This window comes from Octodon degus, unplaced genomic scaffold (genome assembly GCF_000260255.1).
Source record: "Octodon degus isolate 3935 unplaced genomic scaffold, OctDeg1.0 scaffold00604, whole genome shotgun sequence".
NCBI lineage: Eukaryota > Metazoa > Chordata > Mammalia > Rodentia > Octodontidae > Octodon > Octodon degus.
Window position 1 is genome coordinate 33633 of NW_004525180.1, and position 8392 is coordinate 42024.

At 38.0% G+C, this 8392-nt stretch overlaps 1 long non-coding RNA gene across 1 annotated transcript; it reads right to left on the reverse strand.

Annotated features, from left to right (window-relative positions):
- Window positions 1-4848: 4848 nt before the first annotated feature.
- On the reverse strand, window positions 4849-7107 carry LOC111814829. The gene is made up of 3 exons (XR_002819710.1): window positions 7049-7107; window positions 6035-6201; window positions 4849-4962 (listed from the first exon to the last, which is right to left on the reverse strand). It is a non-coding gene; the product is annotated as an uncharacterized LOC111814829 (long non-coding RNA).
- Between the last annotated feature and the right edge of the window lie 1285 nt (window positions 7108-8392).

An 8392-nucleotide genomic window follows, 5' to 3' on the forward strand; every position in this document is an offset into this window, starting at 1 on the left:
CAATATCCACATAGTGCAGAGGAGAATCTGTGCTGCACAGAGCAATGGTTGGCAGAGTGACATAAGATGCCTCCATTAGGAGTTGGTGCTCAGCTCTGGGGTCAGTAACCACCAGGAGACATGGTTCTTGGAAGGCTGCCTGGATCTGGTTAGTGAAGGTTCCAGGAATGAAGCGGCCAGTGATAAGAGTAGCCCCAGTGGCAGCAGCAAACTTCAGCACAGCCCACTGGCTGGTGTTCCAAGAGGATAAGATGCTGACATCAGCAGGATTTTCAGTGGCCACAATGGCTCAAGCTGCCAGAAGGAGCTTCTCCCAAGTCAGCTTTACACTTACGGTATAGATTCCATCACTTTTCCTTTTATAGATATACTGCTCCATCTGGAAATCCAGGTTGGTGCAACCTAAGTGGGTTATTGAAGCAAGGAACTTGAGGGCATCCTCCTCCTTCATTTCCAGAACATCAAGTGTTCCAGACATTGTGAAGTTTCCCTTTAAGTTATGATGGGAATCAAGAACAACACCATATGGACCCAAAGCACTCTTGCAGCTAGTGAAAAGGCAAGAAAAGATCTCTAAAAAACAACTAGTATGCAGGAAAAAATAATGCAACATCTGCAAAATGATTCAACAATAAACAACATAGGACTAATAGTCATCAATGAGAAAGAAGGAGTCAATATAAATGATATAAATAGAATATGGGCTGAGGTAATAGCAGAAATCTTCCCAAATGTGGGAAACAATCTGACATTCAGGTATCCAAAGCATATACAACTGCAAATAACATAAATCCAATTAAAAACACACCCAGACATAATAATCAAGGTTCCAGAAATCTAGCACAAGAATAGTACACTAAAAGCCGCAAGAGAAAAGAAACAAATCACATTTAAAGGAAAGTCGATCAGAATAATGGCAGATTTCTCTTCACAAACCACCAAGTTCAGAAGAGCATGGAACTCTTCTTGTACTTAAACTTCTTAAAGTCCTTCAAGAAAACAATTCCAGCCCAGACAGCTATACCCTGCAAAATTCTCCTTCAATTTTGATGCACAAGTGAAATATGTGCATGACAAAGGAGAACTAAAGAAATTCAAGATGACAAAGCCAACCCCACACAGACTACTAAATGATATTCTAGAGAGGGACCAAAATGACCACAAGTCCATAAATGAAAATGGAAAGAACTGACAAAAAGGGTGAACAATTAAACACATGAGAAAAAGAGGCATACAACAAGAAGTAAATAAAATATCAATCATACGTCAATACATCTCAATTACAACCATCAATGTAAATGGACTCAATTCACTAATTAAAAGTAATAGACTGAAAGAGTGGATTAGGAATCAAAATCCAACAGTATTCTGTACACAAGAAAAACATTTATCTCATAAAGAAATTCATAGGCTGAAATTCATAGAATGGAAAACAATTGTGCATGCCCCAGCACCTCAGAAAAAAGCAGAGATAGCAATCCTGTTCGCAGAATGTCTGAACTTCAAACCAAGAATGATCAAATGAAATAAAGAATGCCACTATACACTGGTTAGGGGAAAAGTACAAGAGGAAGAGATAAAAATGATAAAAGCCCAAAGAAGGAGGAAATTATAAAGATTTGAGCAGAAATTAATTCAGTTGAGACAAAGAAAATATACAGAATTAATGAATCAAAAAGCTAGTTCTTTGAAAGACTAAATCAGCTGGATAAGCAAGCTCCTAGCTAACCTCATCCAAAAGAGGAAAGAAAAACCTCAAAGCAATAAAGAATGAAAAGGATGAAAGCACCACAGACCCTGTGGAAATTCACAAGATCTACAATACCTATTTTGAGAATCTATTCTCACAGAATCAAAGAAACAGAGGAAATGGACAAATTCCTAGAAAGGTACAAATTAACAAAATTAAATTAAGCAGATATAAGAACTCTCAATTTTTTGACCAAGGAGATTATGGGGCCACAGAGGAAAGTGATCGGTGATATAGTGTGCCTAAGGAGGGTCCCGTGGAGAGAAAACATTCTCTCAGGCTTTCACAGAGATCAAACTGGTGAAGCAATGGTCGTGACTCATCCACATGGCTGACACTAACAAAGGATCTACAAACTTCTGTACAGGGCTTCAGGATAAATTATGAGGGAATCTGACTGACCTTATCTGATAAAAAAGCTACAATTCTTGTTGTATAGGTCTTGCTTTATCTGGATCTTAACCATCCAATGGAAAAGTATAAAAATGAGGTATAAAAAGTAAAGCCATATGATTAAGCTGAGCTATAGAAAGCTCAAGTCAACAATTTCTGACATTGGCAGTCATTCAGAAAACCCACTACTATTATGGACTACTGGATTATTTTGGAATATCTTCCTGAATTTACACACCTATAATATTTATTTATTTTTATTTTTTAAATTTTTTCCATAACTTTATTGAGGAACAAATAACAGTGAGACAGTTTCAAACCAAATTGGTAGGACAGTTTCAATAATTAACACATTGCATACATTCTTACCAGTGGTTAATTGCTGTACAAGATGCGGACATGATATCCCATTTACAAACATTATTAGAACAAATCCATCTATTCATTAAGGGCATGCAACTATATATCTATCCTAACCATTTTGAATACACAGATACAAAATGGACATTCATCTGTATCCCCTTATCTATTTAGTGCCGTCATTTGAATATTATAGGTGTGTTAACTCAGCAAAATATTCTAAAAGAGTCCAGTAGTCCATAATAGTATTAGGTCTTCCACTTGACTGGCAGTGTCAGAAATTGTTGACCTGAGTCCCCTACAGCTCAACATAACAGTATGGCTTTACTTCCTATACTTCATTTTTATACTTTTCTGCTGGATGGTTAAGACCAAGGTAAAGCAAGACCTATGCAACAAGAGTTGTAGCTTTTGGATCTGATAAGGTCAGCGAAATCTCCTCAGGATTTATCCTGTGATCCTGTACCTCAGATTGTAAATCCTTTGTCAGTGTCAGCCATGTGGATGAGTCACGGCCATTGCTTGGCCAGTGTGCTCGCTGTGAAAGACTGAGAGAATGTTTTCTCTCCATGTGACTCTCCTTAGGTACACTCTGCATCATCGATCACTTTCCTCTTTGGCCCCATAATCTCCTTGATCAGAAAATTTGGAACACTACTGAGTTACATGATGTAACAGTACAAGTTCTCATATGTCCTGAGTCTTAATTGACCTTGGAAGGCTAGGGTCAAAAGGTTGGCTCTCCTTGCAACCCTCCATTTTCTCTAATTTTCGTCTGAAAACTTAGGTTGTTAACCGTACAGAAGAGAAGCTTACTGTTATTACCATACAACCTAGGCTGTTAAGCTTAACCACACTATCTCTCTGAATATCAAACATCTTAGGTATAACATGGAACAGGTATTTTTCATCAAGTATTGATATGTTGAACTTTAAGTCCCTACAGAAAATGATGAAAAAACATTTAAAAATTAGAATGTATTTTAAAAATAAGCATAAATATTTATATAATTCTTATGTTTACACGTAAGTCCAGAAATCTAACCTACAATATTTAAATGACAAAATTAAAGAAAAAAAGGGGATACAAATGAATGACCATTTTGTATCTGTATATTAAAAATAGGATAGATATGCAGCTACATTCTCTTAATTCAATGAATAGAAAGATTTGTTCTAAAAGTGTTTGTAAACAAGATATCATGTTTCCATCTTGTACAATGCATAATCAATAAGAAAACAATGTGCAATGCATCAATTATTGAAACTGTCCTACTAATTTGATTTGAAACAATCTCATTGTTATTTGTTTCTCAATAAAATTATGGAAAAAAACCCAAAATGATGCAAACAAGAATAACACAAAAAGGAAAGGTCAATGAGATGAAAGATTTGTACTAATAGTGTTTGGGAAGGATATAATGACTGCATCTTGTACTATGAATAACTACTATGAAGACAACAATATGCAATGTAATAATTATTGTAACTGTCCTGCTAACCTCTTTTGAAACTGTCTCATTGATATTTGTTTCTCAATAAAGTTAATTAAAAAATAAAAAAAGAAAGACAGTTAAAAGAAAAATATCCTTACCCACAGAGAAGGCTGAGAATAAAGGTATAGAGACAGTGGAGGAGACCACCCAGACCCTTATTCTTTGTTCAGTGGCTGACTCACTTGCCACATTCCAATTGTAGGGAACCACATCCTCTTCTGTCATGGATGCTGAACTCTTGCCAGGCTGCTGGGAGTCACATAATGGCTGGCATTGGGAAACACCCAACAAGCTGTTGTAAATTTTGTCCTGCCGCACATTACCTTCATCCTTATGGTTTGGAAGATCCCTGTATGGAAAACAAGAGATACACAATAAAGGATTGGCCAGCACAATGTCCCTGTTTCAGACAGGAAGGCTGAATAGGAGGCAACCTCAAAAGAGCAGACATTGCTTCAAAGAGAAGGAACATGATAACCTCTGAGTACAACAGTGTATGACTGAGACAGCAGTGAGGGCAGCACAGGGGATGGGCAAGAGAGCAGGAGGTGCTCCGTGCATTGGGGTGAGGACTTGCAGATGAGAGGAAGACTCCACAGTCCTGGTAGGATGCAGTGTGGCAGGGACATAAGAGAAGGACCTGTGGTTACAACCCCAATGCATTGGGTTCCGCATTATTGGCGGGTCTCATTTTACAAAGAGTTTCTGAGGCAAAAAGGACTCTGAGTTACAATACATGAAAAGAAAAGAAAAAAAAGAGCACAAACCCAGTGACTTCAGTACCAAACAAACAGACCCTGTTCCTCATTGTCAAAAAAGCATAAACACTAATAGCAGCAATGTCTGCTATTCAGGGACCTCAGATCTCCACAAGTCACCATTGATTCACAGCCTACGATGTTCATATTCACCTGGGTAATATGAGCTCCGCTTTCTTGTCTTCAGATCCAGCTTCCTGAGGATCTGCAAATATATACAGACACAGAGGATAACAACAGAACCTCAGCTGCTCCGCCATACACACTGAAAAAAGTCAGACACAGAGATATAGGGGCTCTCAGAATGAGGACAGGACACTATCAGAGGCAATCTGCTGCCTCCTACTGAAAATATTAGATGGCTTTCTTTGCTCAGCACTTGGCCAGCTCTCTCCCTAATCTGTTCAGTTAATATCACTATGCAATTTGTAATAAATGTAATAATCATTCAAGATAATTCACTGCTTTATAGAAAAATGTCTACAAGCCTGAAGTGCTCCATTAGGTATGCTGGTTCTCAGCTATAAAGTAGCAGTAATTCACTGAGCATAAACCGACAGATGGATTCACTAGAGCCTCATAAAAAAGGACCTTTAATACTATTCAGAGAGTACTTTGCATTCAACAGCTGCAAATGTCAGGTGCTCCTGGGAACAGTGCTGGACACCTGTAATCTCAGTACTCAGAAGGATGAGACAGGAACATCAATGTGAGTTCCAGACCAGGAGAAGTGCCATAGTGCTGCACACCCTGCCTGGAGTACACTGGGGGACTCTGTCTCAAAAAAAAGAAAGAAAGAAAAAGAAAAAGAAAAACCAAAACAAAACAACATAAAAAACTGGAAAGGCTGGCATGCCTTAAAGATTAAAGTCAGACACAGTCAACAAGTGTTTAAATTCTACAATAAGATTATACCTTAGAAATGGTAAGACAATTTGGAAGAGAACGATCTGGTGACATGGATGTGAGGAACCCTGATAATAATGTCTACAAGGATAATATGCATAAGAAAAATATTTTGGGACAGTCACTATTGTTGAAAGTTCACAATACTGGGTCTATTATTTGCAGTTCTATGCAGGGGATCAGGGATCCAACCCTGACAGACTGAGTTTGTACAGATCTATCAGGCAGAGGCACCACAGGGGCTGCAAACAGATACAACCCCTGCAGCATCACCACTCTGTCTTCTCCCATGTTCAATACACTGAATTTTGTTTTGGATACAAACAAATAAGGCTTGATAAGGGCAATTCACTTTACAAGGGAGGACTCACAAGTTTCACCCAGAGAAAAGGATAGTTAACGATCATTAGTCAGATCACCAAGAGGCTCCAGGATGCTCCCCTGGTCGCAGCCCTGGGAGGAAGATTTGGGGTCCTCTTCAAATGAAGCCTGCAGGATTGGCTCATCTTTATCCTTTTCTGTACCCTCAGGCTTCATCCTGGTGACATAAAGAATACAGTTAGACCAAGGAGGATGCACTACAATATTCCCAGGGGAACTCCCAGAGGTGCAGAGGAGTAGTCCTATCAGGTAGGGGGCACCACCTACTAATAGAAGGGAAATTATTGCACAGGAGCCTCCTGCCTGAGGTCAGGACAGGGAGCAAATGCACAGCGCAATGACTGAAATTGAGCTGATGGAAAAGGAGGTGAAGCATGCTACAGGAAACAACCATAACACCAGGGCAAACAAAAGCCACAGCAGTGACTCTACCCTGCCAATAATATTGTTTTACAACTGGCAAGAAGGGCAATAATTCTGAAAAACTGGAGGGACAAGGAGATCTTGTGCATCTGAAGACTATACATACACTGCTACATGATAGATATTTTTTAGTCTGATTAGGTTCCTTGTTATAAAATCCTGTGGGCATGCTGTGACCCCTCATACATAACCCAACAGGCATTGCATCCTAATCTCAACCATACAAAAAAGGAGTGCAGATTCTGGGATTTTCATATAACTGTGAGGTGATTTATTCCACTCCAGTGCACATTAGTATTTCAGGGACAATGGGCACCTTTTTAAAAGAGGCATTTCATTGGGTGAGAGTGCGTTGTCACACTGGCAGGTTTATCTTTTTATTTTTATTTTTGGCGGAACTGGGGATTGAACTCAGGCCCTTATGCTTGAGTTCTACCGAACTGTCTCCCCAGCCCTGGAAGGTTTTTCTACACTTGCATGTAAAATCTATGGCTACTTTGTAACTCTTGTTTTGATCACTTAGGAGCTTCTTCATATTTTACTCATCCTAATCATGTTCCTGGATATGTATATATCGTTACCTGGGGGTCAGCAATTCATGTTCTTGTTTAGACTCTTTAATTTCATGGTTCCCTGAAACGAAGTTCAGAAATGACAGTCAGGCCTTAAGTGTGCAATAAAATTAACAAAAGATTTTTTAAAAATTAATAAATAAAAAATAACATATTTAAAGACAGAGAATCAAAGAAAAAATACAGAATGAAGAAAAAAACACAGAAAAACAAATGAACATTAAGCAGTAGTTAAGATGGTAGATATTTATTGAACTGTAGCAATAAAACCTCCAAAGTCAGTGATTTTGATACTACAAGTACAACTCAAATATGTTCAAAGTAGATGACAAAATAACCTGTGTAATCCAGAACTCACATCAAACATGGAGATGCAAAATTATATACCATATTAACGCAAATCAAGAGAATGCTAGAAAACTATATTAAAGCGAGTCAAAGAAAATTGCAAAGGAATACAAATTGTCTATACAAATACAACCACTGAATAATAAGAGGTTCAATATTTAATAGAGGTATGATTTTCCTCAAGGTCCATACACTGTGCAAATTTCAAAATACTGGGCACAAATATGGATACATCTGCAAAGAGAAATAAATGATGTCAGCATTTAAGTTAGACAATGCAACATCCACTATACAAACACTTGCATATTCAACAGGCAAGAAATCACTATAACACACAGTTAATCTGGAAAAGAATTGTAGGAGATACCATCACTGTGGATCCTTATATATTAAAAGGATAAAAAAACTATAATGTCAAAACTCACATAGCACTAACTTGGAATAGACAAATTCCCTTAAAGACAAATTCATCAAAGTCCTCACAGGAACATTCTGATAATAGGTCTGTGCTTATTAAAGACATTATATCACTTCCAATAATGTCAAGAACAAAAATTATAGGCCCAGATACATCAATGGAATGGATTGAATTCTTCCAAGCATTACAGGAAGAAATCTCATCAGTTCTCTACAACCATGTCCTAAAACATACTTTCATGAAGTATAAGTCTTAATTTATTCTGTGAGGCAATCAGTACTACAATTCTAAATATGGACAAGACTTCAGAAGAATAAAGTCCTATGTCATAAACAGAACAACCAAAACTTTTTAGAACTTATTACTTGGCTGGATGTGGTGGATCACATCTGTAATCCCAGCACTCAGAAGGCTGAGGCAGGAGGATGGGTGGATTTCGAGATCACCTTGGGTTTCTATAAAACCAAGCCTGAGCTATAAAACGAGACCCTGTCTCAAAAAGATAAAAGTAATAATAATGCATTAATTAAAAAATAAAAAACACCCAGTCCTAGCCCAGGTCCGGTGAGTGTGTGGAGAGCTTCCTG